The sequence below is a fragment of the Mangifera indica genome, chromosome 20 (assembly GCF_011075055.1).
Source record: "Mangifera indica cultivar Alphonso chromosome 20, CATAS_Mindica_2.1, whole genome shotgun sequence".
NCBI lineage: Eukaryota > Viridiplantae > Streptophyta > Magnoliopsida > Sapindales > Anacardiaceae > Mangifera > Mangifera indica.
In genome coordinates, this window is record NC_058156.1 from 7,009,116 (window position 1) to 7,025,955 (window position 16,840).

Sequence of the window (16,840 nt, forward strand, 5' to 3'; positions counted from 1 at the left end):
AAATTCGAAAACTACATATTAAAAAATCTTAAAACAGAAAAAACAGATATAAAATTCAAAAACTACGCGTTGAGAAACCCTAGATGTGAAAATATCAATTTAACCCCTAAAAAAATTTCTATTACAAACAGGTCCAATATTTATCCCTTGCCCCTCAGTAAGTTTTGAATCTTTACCGCCCCTACAGTTTCAAAAAAGTAAATTTTCACCCTAACCCACTATCACACATGGCAAATTTCAAAAACGCCCACAGTGGACCAATAATCCCGCCATATCCCTAATGTTTTTAAAAAGCCACTAAACACCCCTAACCCACTGTCACAGTGGGTGTTCTTCATGACAGTGGGAAACACTGTTCCCACTGTCGCATAGCAGATCGCTTCAGAGGCTTTTTTCGACCAAAAATCGGTCATTGTGGCCTAAAATTTTAACATAAATCGAATCTACATACGCTATAACATAAAACCCCTCAACAAATTCAACAAAAACACCCAAGAATCAAAACATATTTAGCATTGTACAAAATCGAAACCCTAATATTTCAAACCGCAAAATCTCACTCAAATCTCAATAATATTAACAATAACTTGATTCAAACAAGATTACGGAAGATATACTAACCTTCTTGACCATTTTCGCTCGCCGGAAAGCAAGAAAATCGACGGAAATCAGCTTCACAGTGGGACGACAGTGGGAAAAAAGTCTATTTTTCTTTGGATTTGCACAGTAAAAATGGACGTTTCACAGTGGGAAATAAGAAATTTTGCCTTGTTTATATATAGGGGTAGTTTAGACATTTCACAAATGTTGGACATTTTTGTTTTAATCTGAATTTTTTGGGCAATTTCGCTTAAGCCCCCTTACTTTTGCCCATTTTTGATAATTTCCCTTTTTAAAAATTCTAAAAACTCTCAAAATTTTTATTAACACACCTAACATTTTTAAATATTATAATTCATCCTCAAACATGTGCTATTTTGAAAAGAAAAAGTATAAAAGCAAAATCTGCATAAAACAATCATTTTGTTTTTAACTTAACAAGATTTACTAACAAAAATAAATGAAATGATGGACAATAATGTGGTTTTTAAAATTAAAAAAATGAGAATTTTTTATTTCAATAAACCTTGGATGGAAAATAGTCATTTTAGGTAATTAGAAATGGGTGTCATTCGGTTCAATCAATGTACAATATCATTTGTCCTTTAATTAGCATAGGAGGTTTTCAACACGGAAATCAACTGATCCTAAATTGACTCGTCCAAATGTGGATGCTGTTACAAATCCAGGTGGCTTTCCACCAAATCAATTCAAGAAAAAGTGGTGGGAAATCATTTATTGTTGCAAGCACATGGAGGAAGAAATTGTTGAGGCTGACGTAGGAGAAGAAAAGAAAAGGGGTGTTAGTCAATGTATTAGGTAAAAAGGGAGGCGGCAAACTACTATATAAACCCTCCATTTTTCTATCACTTTGACATATTTTTTGAAGCACTCAATATCTCTTTCATTACTCTTAATCACCCAAATTTCGTCTCTGCTTCCCCTCCTTTTCTCTCTAGTTTTATAAATCTAAAACTACTATTTTCCTTCGTCATCATATCTACAAAGGGTTACGAGCAGAATACGTGGATATTATTGATCTATTAGAATTATGAAGAAATCTAAAAGAAAGATTCGATCATCATAAATCAATAACATTACCAATGACCCAATATGAATGAACTCATTTACGCTTACAAGATTTTAAATCTGTAAGTGAATATAACTCTGTCATGTTCAGAATTGTCTCTCGAATGAGACTATGTGGAGAAAAAATAACTGAAAAAAATATGTTAGAAAAAACTTTCTCCACATTTCATCTCTCAAGTATGCTTTTGCAGCAGTAATATAAGGAAAGAAATTTTAAAAAATATGCTGAACTGACCTGTTTATTGGTGGTTGAGCAAAACAATGAATTATTATTAAGGAACCATCAGACACACCCCATTGGTATTGTACCATTCCCTGAAGTGAATCCAATTACTAGTAGTAGTCATCGTGGGCGCAGATGAGGTCCTGGACGAAATAAGTTTCGATTTAGAGGTGGATATAATAGAAAATCTTTCCACCTTCAAAGGACCAGAGATGAAGCAAAACAAGATAAAGGGAAAATGATATAGGGTAAACCACATAATCATTGAGAAACTTCAAACATGTTGGTGCCTTAAACTTGATTTCTTTCCCATCCATAGTTCAATAGGTGTCTTTTGAACTACTTTCGTCGGAACCTTGTTTAATAAAAAAGTTATAGTTTTTAGTTTATACATCCATAAGAATTTGGATAAGGAGGAGTTACTCATCATCCTCCTAACCATATCAATTAAAGTTTGATTTTTCTTTTTTGTTACATCATTTTGTTTGAGATGTACCCATCACAATATATTGTGCACATATACCATCTTTTTCAAGGATGGTAGCAAATGGACCATGATAATATCTTGATTCATCATGTTTTCTATAATATTTACCACCTTTATTTGATGTTTCGATTTTCACTTCTCTGTTTAATGTTTTCTCAATCTCATTTAGGAATACTTTTAGAAAATTTTAAGTAAACACACATAACTATAATGTGAATAATCATCAATAAAGGTAGTGAAACATTTTTTTGCACCAATGGATAGAACATCAAAATTTTTGTATAAATCATTATTTACTATTCAAGAAGTGTCCTTATTATAACTCCTTTCATAGCATGCTTGGTCTACTTTCCCTTTATGTAATCCAAGCATGCTCCAAGATCAGTGAAATAAAGATTTTGTAAAATCTCAACTTCACTGATCTTTCTAACCTTTATTTGGATGTATAACTCAAATGTTTATTCACACACAAAAAAAAATCATTAAGCAAGCAACAATGTCCTTGAACCAATACAAATTGTCCACTACAAGCAATGATTTAACAAAAACATGATCAAGATTATTCTATATAAACCATCAATAAGGAAGCATGATCCATATAGAACAAATCTTTGTATGGAGTAAAAATTTTTGTATAGGAAACATGATCCATATGGAACATAAAATTCATAACTGTCTAATTTTTCCGAAGAAATATAGTTTCTAGACATTGAAGGTACATGCATATATACATAATCAAATTGTAATAATTTTATTTTTCATCAAACATTAAGTTGAACATGAAATAAAATCATGTTAAATTTTGAGTAGAAGACATGCTAATTTTATTGCCCTTTTTACTTAAAATGAGTCCACCAATTAATATAATTGCAAACCCAAAAACTTTATACTACTGGTCCAAATTCATGCTATAGCCCAACTTAATGCTAAACATTAAAATAAAATAGATCAATTTGCTTAAAATTTTACATCTATTTACAAATAATTATGCAGCCCAAAACATTCATCTAATCTAGAGGTGTCAAGAAGGTCAAGTTGGCTCGAGGCCTAGTCCAGGCCCCTTCTTTTCTTAGCCTGGCTTGTTGGGGCAAGACTCATATTGTAGCGGGCCATAAAGTTTGGCCTACGAGCCAACGTAATCTAGCACAATATTGTGCATAATTTTTTTAAATTTATTAATTATTTATTATATAAGAAATTTTAAACTATTTATTAATGTTATAAAAAATCAAAAAGTAATAATAAATTATTATTAATATTATGGGAAAACTAAAAGATATCGTGAATTTAAAATTATTAATTATTTATCATTGTTGTTACAAGAAAAACTAAAAGATTAGAATGAGAAATCTAAAAAACATAACAAAACCAATAAAAATTTGAAAAAAAATAAAAATATATATAATTAATAGGTTGACTCGTCAAAAGCTTGCGAGCCGACCCGTTAAAAACCCAACATGACACAATGCCCATTGTAGAGCAGGTTGTGTCACAAGCTTTAGTATTTTTGCCAACAGACCTAACATGGTCCACAGGCATAGTGTGTCATCTCGAAGCCACCCGACCTTATCCAACACAACCTACTATCACTTTTAATCTGATCTATACTTTATGTATTGCACAAAATTTAGTCCAAAACATACAACTCAAATGCCCTTAAAAATACTGCCCTAACATATAAACTAAATAAATTTAGGGAAAATGATTATTTCTCACCAGGTTTTAACTAAAATTCAAAATCACATCCGTGGCAGTTAAAAACCCAAACTCCCACCAATTCCAACTATTGTTAACTTTTTATGTTATAAGTAAGGGTAAAATATTTATTTTACTATTTATATTTAAAAGATATAAAACTTGTTCTTTTCCCCCTCCCCTAAGTTTTAGAAACTAACAATTTCACTCTTATCTAAAGTTTTTAAACTTTGAAAAGTAATATTTCACCCTCAAACCTAGGGTTTCTATATTTTTCAAACTTAGCCGCCACCCATAACTTTCAAAAACAGTAGTTTCACCCCACTCTTCAACTTCAACTTTTGACATCCTCTCAAACATTCTCTTTCTTATTTATTTTTTCATTATTGTCATTATTTTATTTTTCCTATCATAAATTAATAAAATAATATTTTTAATTATGACAAGCATTTTTAGAAATTTTATTTCATTTAATAAAAAATTAAAGGAAATAAAATTTTTGGTCAAGTAACAAAATAAAATAACTATTTTAAGGGAAAATGACCATTTCCCATCTAAATTTTAGCTCAATCTAAAAAATATACCTATGACAGATGAAAAATCTAAATACCTACCAATCTCTAAACAACCGTTAAGTTTTCTGTTAAATATAGGGGTAAAACTATCATTTTACTGTTATATTACAGTTATATAATTTTATTGCATTTTCCCCCTCTGATTTTAAAAATTAACATTTTACCCTCATACCTGAATTTTGAAAAGTGACTTTCACTTCCTCAAATCCCTAATGTTTTTTCACTCTCCCTCTTGCCACTGGTGATGACGTGGCTGGAGGGAGAGTGACAAGAGTCGTCCAAATTTGGATGACACTCGTCGACCTTCACTAGACGACAGAGCGTCATCCATTCTTTGGACAACGCTCCTCGTCCATTCTAGACAACCCTTGTCATCCAATGAGGATGACGCTTGTCATCTAGAATGGATGACAATGTGTCATCTAGAATCGACGACTCTCTGCCATCCCAGAATGGACGACGCTCCGTCGTCTAGAGATTTAGATGACGATCGTCCTCTTTGGACAATGATTGTCGTCAAGAAGTTGACCTCTAGATGAAAACTCCTCCATCGTCGGTTGGCCATCGTCAAAGAAAGTGGTTAGTTTCAGAGGGGAAAAGTGAATTTTTTAAAAATTAATTTAAGGGGAAAAACATTAGTTTTTCAAATTGAAGGGGGAAAATGAGATAAAATTTTAATTATTTAATATTATTGATAAAATAACGAATTTGCCTTTTAACCCTAACAGAAAATATGTGGGTGTGTCCTAACAGAGTAAACTTTGAGTGAGTATTTAGACTTTTCATTTGCCATGGATATACTTTTGAAATTAGGCTAAAACTTGGGTGGGAAATTGTCCTTTTCCCTTATTTTAACCTTCTCTCCCTCCATTTTAATTGTGAAAAATTAATGGTAGGGGTGTAAATAATTAGATTTGGAGTCGGTGGGGGTAACTTGTCATTTATTTTTGTTTAATGGGTTGCAACCATTACTACCACCTGATCAAGTTTATTATAATATTTTTAAAATTGAACCAGTGATCAAACTAGTCATCTCACTAATTTGCACTTCAATCGTTTCAATCACATGACTATCCAATTCAATTTATTATCAAATTATTATATATTTTTTAAATAGTTCAAATATTTATAATATTTTTAACATAAAATATATAAAACATAATTTTAAATATATCAATTAAATAATTGACACTTTATTACATAAATTTAAAAAAAAAACTAATTACAAGTTATTGATTTTAAATAGTTTTTTTAATTCAAAGACTTTCCCTAATTTGACATAATTTTAAATAAATTAACATTTATATATATATTAGATCATATTGTGAAATCACATCAAACCATACATAATTCACAGTTTAATCGACTAAATCGATTGATCTTATTCAATTTTGAAAACACTAGTTTATTAATTATGAAAAATTTTCGACTTCATAAAATTATCCATATTTTCATTGTATTAGGGCATTAATATTTTCCCCCTAATCATAAATCTAACTAAAAACGTCAAATTTACCAAAAATAAAAAGTTAATATTGGTTTCTGTAATTGCAAGTCATACCCAGTGATAAATTCTTTAATAAGATAAGTCAAAAAAGTAACTGACAATGGAATAAAAATAGAACACATAAATTTCCACCAGCTGAGGAAATTCACCAAGATTAAGCCAGATTTTTTAAGAGAGTAAGGAGGAGACTATGTTTTGGTTAGATTGGTTTATCACCCATGGGAATTTTGGGTCCTGCAGAAAGTTTCATAGACACCATGTCTTTATGTCAACCAGTATATGCTATGACTCATTGAGATTAACTTTGTATACGATGTCGCTGTTGTTGCTAGAACTGTGAGGGGATTTTGTGTAAGATGAATTTTGTAATTTACGTAGAGATAACTGACTGCTGCTTGTCAGTATACGGCGACTGAGCGCTTTAGCAAGTATAAAATATTACTAAATGCTACCCCTTTTCTTCCTCTGAAACATTTTTAGGTATTTTTACTGCCATTGTCTGCTCTTTGTGATTATCATCCTGGAAAGGAAATTAACGAAAGACAAAATGCCGGGCTTATTGCAGCATTAACTAACACAGACTTTGATTACTGGAAAAACGAGGTCTTTAAACATGAAAATAAATTACATTTCTATCGTTATTAAAGCACGAAAACAGTACAAGCTGTCAATTATGAATAAAATTTCAGTCGTTCTTGTAAGAGAACATAATAACGTAACAGTAAAAAAGCAGATAAATTGTTAAACATTAATTCAATTTTTACTTGGAAGGAAACTAACAATCAATAAACCAAATGTTACCAAGGGGCAAAATTTTGCCACAGGCGATTACTTAAGTGACAAAAGTCAAGTATCCAAACAACAAAAAGGGCACAGGTTTAAAACCCGTTGATGACATATCAAAAACTAAACTGACTTTGTTTTTAAGTAAATGATTGTTTAAACCTTGAATGGAAAATAAATGAAATGAAATGAAATGATGGATGATAATGTGGTTTTTTAAATTAAAAAAAATGAGAATTTACTAAATTGACTCGCCCAAATGTGGATGCCACATATATACAAATGTGGAGCATGATAGTCAATGTCCTCACCAAGCGAAACCACAGGTTTACATTTTTTCAACGTGGCTTCATCCACACCCCTTACATTGAATGAAAGAATACAAAAATTAGTTAAGTTTTAACTCATTTTGATAGACATTTTATAAAAATATTAACTCAAATATAAAATTTTTGTATAATAACTAATGTACCCTTATTTTGTTTATTTATACAATCATATTATAATATATTATTATTATTATTTTTATATAAAATTATATATATATTTTTATATATTTAGTAAATATTTATTTTTTAATATCTCTAAAAAAAATACAGACAAACATTTATATAAAAAATTAGGTGTGGGCATGGGCTTCAACCAAAGTGACATTAGTCTTACTGTCTTACATAGTTAAATTTATCTAAGGAGAGGAATAAATAATAAAAATAAAAAATAAAATTATATAATTTTTTTTATATAATTTGAATGATAATTTATTTTGATTAAGAGATATGATTATTTACTTTTTCTCTTATTTTAAAATTAGTGCACCACATACTAAATTGCACTTTAGTAATTTTTTTTATCATTAGTTAATTGATATTTATATTCCTACAGGAGGTAATTGTAATTTTCTAAATGATAATTGTTTTATAAACCAAAGTGTTTTTCCAGTAGAAGCTAAATTACTAGTACAAAATTCAATTAACTATTTTTTCATAAGAATTTAAAAGTTATAAATAATTATTTTGTTTGGTTAGATGTAATAAAAGAAAATTAAAATATTATTTTACTTAAATGTCTTTAGTTATAATTATTCTAAAATATTCTTAATATAACTTATCACAGAATTGATTCAACAATATTCACAATCAATTAAACAAAAACAGTATTCAATAACTTATCAAATCATTCAACACTTAAGTAAAGAAAGAGGGATATAAATGCTTAAGAGTTTATAGTGATTAAGAGGTTTCTCTTCCAAGTCTTCTATGTCCACTGAAGTAAAGCATAAAGTAAAGAAAAATTTATATTATTTTCTATTGACCCCTGGGTGTTTTGATGATGCTAAAAACACAAGTTTGAATATCTAACATTGTTAAAGGAATGTGTGAAAAAACATTACCAAGTAGACACAAATTGAAAAATGCAGAAACATGACATACACGTATGTGCATCATGACTACACACCTGTGCATCAAGCCCAAACACGAAGAAAGTGGTTGTGTATCCTTCCCATGCAGTTTTAGGCAAAGTCAACATGGTCAAACCAAATACACGCCTCTGTGCCTTAAAAAAACACCCTCATGTATTAAGGAGGCCCATCCATCTATCTGTCCCTTACCCATCCTTTCATGTCTGAAATGTTCTAGAATTTTGAAGGTGCAAGGTAGGACACCCGTCTTAGAAATATGGACGTCCATCCCTCAAGCAACGCTTTTGAAGTATAACACCCGTGTGTCTTTCAGATTTTTGCAAAAAATGTTGGTTTCAATGTTCAACGGATCTATTCTCCCAACCAACTATCATATGAGCTATTTCATCGATCCAAGACTATAAATTGAAGACTCTTTGGTGGGGAATAGGTTATAGAAAATTGCTAATGTAAAATCTATACTATTTTCTTCTCCGATTTCTCTCATAAGCTCATAACTCAAATTCTTGAGGGATACATTTATGCTCATTTTCTTATATCAGCCTTGTAGAGACATTCACAAACATTATTTTCTATATTCAAACACTTGAGTGAAATCCTAAAGAATGATTGTAAAGAGACAATATCTTTATGAGTGAAACTTCAAGTGAGTTGCTTGAAGAAGTGGATGTAGGAGGCTTGGAAGAGAAAACTTCGAACCACTATAAACTATTGAACATTTCTATCTCTTTCTCTTTACCTTAAGTTCTGTATATGTGTGCAGTGATAATTTGTTGAATATTGATTTTGTTTGATTACCTTTGTTAAAATTGCTTAAGTGACTAATTTTGATTAAATATTTGTTTAAAAGATTTTATGTTTATATGTTTGGTTGAGCTTGTTTATAAATTTGTTCAAAAGTCGTTATTTGGTTAAAATTTGTAAATAATCCTATTCACCCCCTCTAGATTATTAGCTTTTTGGGGGTTTTTCAATTGGTATCAGAGCTAGGACATTAGATTGTGAAATTTAACAATTTTAGAGTTTACGATAATTTAGAATGGCTAGTTCATCTACCATTATTTTTGGTGAAGGACATAGCACTACAAGACCACCATTGTTTTGTGGGTCAAACTAAACTCAATGGAAAATTACAATGAAACTTCACATTCAAACTGTAGACTATAAGTTATGAAAAATAATTGAAAATGGTAACTTTGTGCCGAGAGACTATAGAACAAGTTTACCTAAGAATAAAGATGACTTTGACGAGGAAGATGAAAAATTAATAAATTCAAATGCAAAGACTATGAATATGTTATTTTATGCATTAGACTCAACCAAATTTAATTGTGTGTCCTTATGTGATTCAGCTCAAGAGGTATGGACTATCTTTCAAACCACTCATGAAGGTACAAGTTAAGTGAAGAAATCTAGAATAGAGCTTCTCTTCAGGAATATGTATTGTTCCATTGAATTCAGAAGAGAATATAACTGACATGCATAAGAGGTTCTCAAATTTGATAAATGATCTTAGAGGACTCGAAAAAGATTACATAAATAAATATAACAATTGGCTTTAGAGCATTACCCTAATAAAATCATCATTTTACATAATACATAACATAACATGCTAATTGTCCTTACAATTGATTCAGAATATTCACAGAGCTAATATTGTATCATCAATGCTTACATGTAAACAAATAAAAATGAAATACTCCATCTGGTGGCTTCAACTCAACTCAAGCTTAAGGAATAAGGGCATGGGGGTTTAGGAACTTCCAAATATCCTTCTAGCATGTGCAACACCATCTTCATTGTTGGCCTTTCTGAAGGATCTTCTTGAATGCACCAGATAGCTACCATCAGCCACTTTTGCAGCCAGCATTTATCTGCCAGAGCCGTTTCATCTTCATTTACTAGAACATCTAGTCTCCCTTCAACATAGCAATCATAAACCCAATCTATTAGTATTTCCCTTCTTTCTTCCTCCGCTTCCATCTCCACACATCTTCTGCAGCAAATTATCTCTAATAGCATAACACCGTAACTATAAACATCCACTTTGGCAGACACAGCTACATTCTTGAACCATTCAGGGGCAACATAGCCTCGAGTTCCTCGGATCATGGTACGTGTTCGAGACTGATCTGAGAGTAACAACTTTGATAATCCAAAGTCAGAAATCTTTGCATTAAAGTAGTGGTCTAGAAGTATATTTTGAGGTTTTATATCACAATGGATGATTGGAACATTGCATTCTTCGTGTAAGTACACAAGCCCTCTCGCAATCTCCAGGGAAATCCTGACTCTTAGGTTTCAGTCAGGCTTCGGAACTGCAAAAAGGATATTTGCCAAAGTCCCACTGCTCATAAATTCATATACTAAAAGCCGGTTAGTACCTTCATCACTGTATCCTAGCAACTGCGCTAAATTTTTGTGATGAATTCTCCCAATTGCACTCACTTCGGTTTTAAATTCTCTTTCCCTTTCTTGAGCTAACTTGTCCAACTTCTTGACCGCTATGGCAATTCCTGAACCAGTTTTGAAGACCCCTTTGTACACAATACCGAAAGAACCTCTGCCCAGTTCTTCCTTGAAGTCATCTGTAGCTTCACTGAGTTGATTGTAAGTAAAGAAACGCAAATTTGATTCAGCCATGGTTGAATCTTGGAAATTATAATTTCCAGATTTTCTCTTTAGCAACACAAAGAGAATTAGACAAAAAGCCACCAGCAAAAGAACGTTAAAGAATACAGAACCACCCAATAAGAGAGCTCCCAATAATGTTAATTTTCCTTTATTGCTGCCTGAAGTGGCAACAAACTCTGGAGAATCTCCTTTCCTGACTTTGAATAGAGCTTTTGTGAACGTATTGGGTTCGACTCTCCCGTTGGATAGTGGCAATCTCTTCTTCCAACAGATTGTGCCACCAAATATCGCAACAGCACAGGAGCAATCATGCAAGCAATCTTTTTCGCACATTGTTTGATCATAAGGTTCCAACCTCTCATAATCTCCCAGTGGCCAATTTAAGTCATTGACTTCCTTTATTTCATACAATTCTTCTGGATCTCTTGACCCATCATTAGGTTCACAGCCTTGCCGGAACGTCGGCCTGCAGTCACTAAATCGGTTAGTTGGATCCACAAATACATACCCAGGTGGGCAGCTGCAATTATATCTCCCATTTTCAATTGTGCAGTAGCTATTGAAGCCACAGCCACCCCTGCCAATGTCGTGAAATATAGCCAAACACATGTTCTGAGGAACACCTCGCAGAGGCCACCAACCCTGATTACCATCGGAAGTCTTTGCATAAGCATATTCTATGAAACTTCCATCGAAGTCCAAAGTTGCTCGATAATAGTAATCCGAACTAGGATTTGTTAACTTTGTCCATGAAGGCAACTGAACGATTGCTTCATTAGTTTTCACGATGTAAATGTCAGCTGATTCATTAAAAACCAGCTGATGGCCAGACTCAGAAGAATTTTCACTGTAAGTATTACTGCTATAATATGGTTTATAATTGAATCTAGTTGGCCACGCTACAGGATTGAGGTCAAGGCTTCCATTGGTAAAATGGAGCTCAAACCTGCCCTTGGAGAAATTGGTTTCTGTCAGCTTAGAAATCAGCATACTACCCAAATCCAATCTCTGCGTGGGTAAGATAGTGTCTCTAGGATCCTTAAAACTCTGCCAAACATAGTTAGAGTCATTACCTATTAGCACGAAGTTGCCTGTGTCAAGCATAGCAGCTTCATCCGCGACATCGGTGGAAGGACTTGTACTCCATATTGTTTGGTTTTCAGGATCTTTAAGCAAGAGGCCTTGGTTGAAAACTCCACTTTTGATCCTCTTGGAGCTGGGTTATCTCCGTCGGCGTACCAAACAATAGTATTTTCAGGTATTTTGTTGAACCAGATGGCAAGTAAGAAATGGTTTGAATTGTTAAGCTGGCGAAATCCAAAAGCGAAGTTACCCAACGGGGAAAGCCATGAAGAGTTATCACCGTTGGTGGACAGAGATAAACCCACACTGATGTTGGCCGCGGACAAACATGGTAGCCATTGAAGAAGACAAAGCAAGATTAGAGTAGGGAGAGGTAAATAAGCCATTGATTAGGAAATGTTGCTGCAATTTTCGGCAGCAGAGGAAAGAATTTTATTGCTCTAATTTGATACCTCGGACGTCTTCAACAAGGAAGAAAGAAATTCCTTTTTTTTTTTTTTTTTCTAAGTCAAAGTGTTTCAAATATAAATTGTATGGTTGGACTTATGACTTTTCTTCGTTAGGTTAATTACACTAAGGTGGTAGTGGATTAGGTCGGCCGTGCCAGGCCAATACTGGGATGACTCATTGGGCCTACATATCGGGTCACGTTAAGGAGCTTTTATATCGAATATTTTTGACATAATCTCAGAAGAAGACGTCTAAGAAGACGATCGTCTTCGTTTGGGAAGATGCAGTGTCTAGGCCAGATCTTAACCGATTGACATTCTAGAGAAGAAAAGAGAGACAGTTAGAGCATGATGATGCCTTTAGAAAGCTTCGTCGTCGGCGATGATATCAGATTTGTCGCCAGAGATTTTAAGCTAAATCGTAGGGAGGGAATGCTATTTTTTAAAACATGACCTAGGGAAAAATAGTTAGTTTTTAATTGTTAGGGAGGGAAAAGAGATAGAATTTTAAGGGGTTAGGGTTCCATTAATTTTAACCATTTATGGATGGATAAATGAAATTTTCAAAGTTAACAGGGAAACTTTGAGATAATAGCATACTTTTGGTGGGAAATAGTCCTTTGGCCCATATAAAATGTTACTATCAAATAGTTTATAATTTACACCCAAGGTTTATAATATTGACAAAATCTCACCCATTAATTGTAGAAAATCCAAATACACACCTATTATTCATTTATGTTAGTTTTACATTAAATTATAATTTACCCAAAAGTTGATAGAGGGAAGTTGAAAGAAGATCTGACAAGTTGACTAACAGGAAGCTGAAAATATTTATAACATTTAATTAGCGTTATTAATTTTTGTCACAGCAAAGGAGTCACACATTGTGATTTAGCCATAAAGAATTTGTTGTTAGAGAAAACAAAGGAGTCTCAGCTTTGTTGAAACAATTGAGAAACGACGGACTCCTCCATACACAGTGTGAGACTCTATCTTAAGTAGCAAATGAAATTTAAAAAAAAAAGACCTCGATAGATCGAAAGCTAATATTTGGTCTTGTGGGGTGATTTTATACTTTCTTCTTGTGGGATTCTTACCCTTTCACGATGAGAATTTGATGAAGATGTAAGATAAAAATTTCAAACTTTTTTTAAAATTCTAAAAACTCTCTTAAAATTTTGTTAACACACCTAACATTTTTAAATATTATAATTCATTCTCAAACATGTGCTATTTTGAAAAGAAAAAGTATAAAAGCAAAATCTGCATAAAACAATCATTTTGTTTTTAACTTAACAAGATTTACTAACAAAAATAAATGAAATGATGGATGATAATGTGGTTTTTAAAATTAAAAAAATGAGATTTTTTTATTTCAATAAACCTTGGATGGAAGATAGTCATTTGGGGTAATTAGAAATGGGCGTCATTTGGTTCAATCAATGTACAATATCATTTGTCCTTTAATTAGCACAGGAGGTTTTCAACACGGAAATCAGCTGATCCTAAATTGACTCGTCCAAATGTGGATGCTGATACAAATCCAGGTGGCTTTCCACCAAATCAATTCAAGAAAAAGTGGTGGGAAATCATTTATTGTTGCAAGCACATGGAGGAAGAAATTGTTGAGGCTGAGGCAGGAGAAGAAAAGAAAAGGGGTGTTAGTCAATGTTTTAGGTAAAAAGGGAGGCGGCAAACTACTATATAAACCCTCCATTTTTCTATAACTTTGACACATTTTTGAAGCACTCATTATCTCTTTCATTACTCTTAATCACCCAAATTTCGTCTCTGTTTCCCCTCCTTTTCTCTCTAGTTCTATAAATCTAAAACTACTATTTTTCTTCGTCATCATATCTACAAAGGGTTACGAGCAGAATACGTGGATATTATTGATCTATTAGAATTATGAATAAATCTAAAAGAAAGATTTGATCATCATAAATCAATAATATTACCAATGACCCAATATGAATGAACTCATTTACGCTTACAAGATTTTAAATCTGTAAGTAAATATAACTCTGTCATGTTCAGAATTGTCTCTCGAATGAGACTATGTGGAGAAAAAATAACTGAAAAAAATATGTTAGAAAAAACTTTCTCCACATTTCATCTCTCAAATATGCTTCTGCAGCAGCAATATAAGGAAAGAAATTTTAAAAATATTCTGAACTGATACACTGTTTATTGGTGGTTGAGCAAAACAATGAATTATTATTAAGGAACCATCAGACACGCCCCATTGGTATTGTACCATTCTCTAAAGTGAACCCAATTACTAGTAGTAGTCATCGTGGGCGCAGATGAGGTCCTGGACGAAATAAGTTACGATCTAGAGGTGGTCATAATAGAAAATCTTTCCAACTTCAAAGGACCAGAGACGAAGCAAAACAGGATAAAGGGAAAATGATATAGGGTAAACCACAGAATCATGAAAGTAAATGTTATAGATGTGGTTCAAAATGTCATTGGTCGTGTACCTGTCGTACGCTAAGACATCTGGTAGATTTATACCAAGTATCTATTAAAAATACAGACCAAAAGATCAAATCAAATTGTGTTGATAATCCAGACCCTATCGATTTGGCAAATTTTGATCTTTCAGAATTTCTTCAAGACTAAGAAATTATATATATTATAGTCATTATAGTGTGTAATAACTAATGTAAATTTTTATTTGTGGTATAATTTGATTATTTCTATATTTTGGTACTTATGTAACTTTGAGTGGGTATTTAGACTTTTCATTTGTCGTGGATATACTTTTGAGATTAGGCTAAAACTTGGGTGGGAAATTGTCCTTTTCCCTTATTTTAACCTTCTCTCCCTCCATTTTAATTGTGAAAAATTAATGGTAGGGGTGTAAATAATTAGATTTGAAGTCGGTGGGGGTAACTTGTCATTTATTTTTGTTTAATGGGTTGCAACCATTACTACCACCTGATCAAGTTTATTATAATATTTTTAAAATTGGACTGCTCATCAAACTAGTCATCTCACTAATTTGCACTTCAATCGTTTCAATCACATAACTACCCAATTCAATTTATTATCAAATTATTATATAATTTTTAAATAGTTCAAATATTTATAATATTTTTAACATAAAATATATAAAACATAATTTTAAATATATCAATTAAATAGTTGACACTTTATTACATAAATTTAAAAAAAACTAATTACAAGTTATTGATTTTAAATAGTTTTTTTAATTCAATGACTTTACCTAATTTGACATAATTTTAAATAAATTAACATTTATATATATATATTAGATCATATTATAAAATCAAATCAAACCATAAATAATTTACAGTTTAAACTACTAAATTGATTGATCTTATTCAATTTTGAAAACATTAGTTTATTAACTATGAAAAGTTTTCGACTTCATAAAATTACCCATATTTTCATTGTATTAGGGCAATAATATTTTCCCCCTAATCATAAATCTAACTAAAAACGTCAAATTTACCAAAAATAAAAAGTTAATATTGGTTTCTGTAATTGGAAGGCATACCCAGTCATAAATTCTTTAATAAGATAAGTCAAAAAAGTCACTGACAATGGAATAAAAATAGAAAACATAAATTTCCACCAGCTGAGGAAATTCACCAAGATTAAGCCAGATTTTTTAAGAGAGTAAGGAGGAGACTATGTTTTGGTTAGATTGGTTTATCACCCATGGGAATTTTGGGTCCTGCAGAAAGTTTCATAGACCCCATGTCTTTAATTTATATCAGCCAGTATATGCTATGACTCATTGAGATTAACTTTGTATACGATGTCGCTGTTGCTAGAACTGTGAGGGGATTCAAGATGAATTTTGTAATTTATGTAGAGATAACTGACTGCTGCTTGTCAGTATATGGCGACTGAGCGCTTTAGCAAGTATAAAATATTACTAAATGCTAACCCTTTTCTTCCTCTGAAACATTTTTAGGTATTTTTACTGCCATTGTCTGCTCTTTGTGATTATCATCCTGGAAATTAACGAAAGACAAAATGCCGGGCTTATTGCAGCTTTAACTAACACAGACAAAATTAGCATAGGACGTTTTCAACACCGAAATCAGCTGACCATGATTTAACGGATCCTAAATTGACTCGCCCAAATGTGGATGCCACATATATATAAAGTGTTACAATCAGTGGAGCACCAGCCAGGAAAAGTATGTCAAGTCCCAAAACGTGTGCATGATAGTCAGTGTCCTCACCAAGCGAAACCACAGGTTTACATTTTTCAACGTGGCTTCATCCACACCCCTTACATTGAATGAAAGAAT

At 32.2% G+C, this 16,840-nt stretch overlaps 1 pseudogene; it reads right to left on the reverse strand.

Annotated features, from left to right (window-relative positions):
• Positions 1-9,923: 9,923 nt before the first annotated feature.
• LOC123204160 lies at positions 9,924-12,576 on the reverse strand (annotated as a pseudogene).
• Between the last annotated feature and the right edge of the window lie 4,264 nt (positions 12,577-16,840).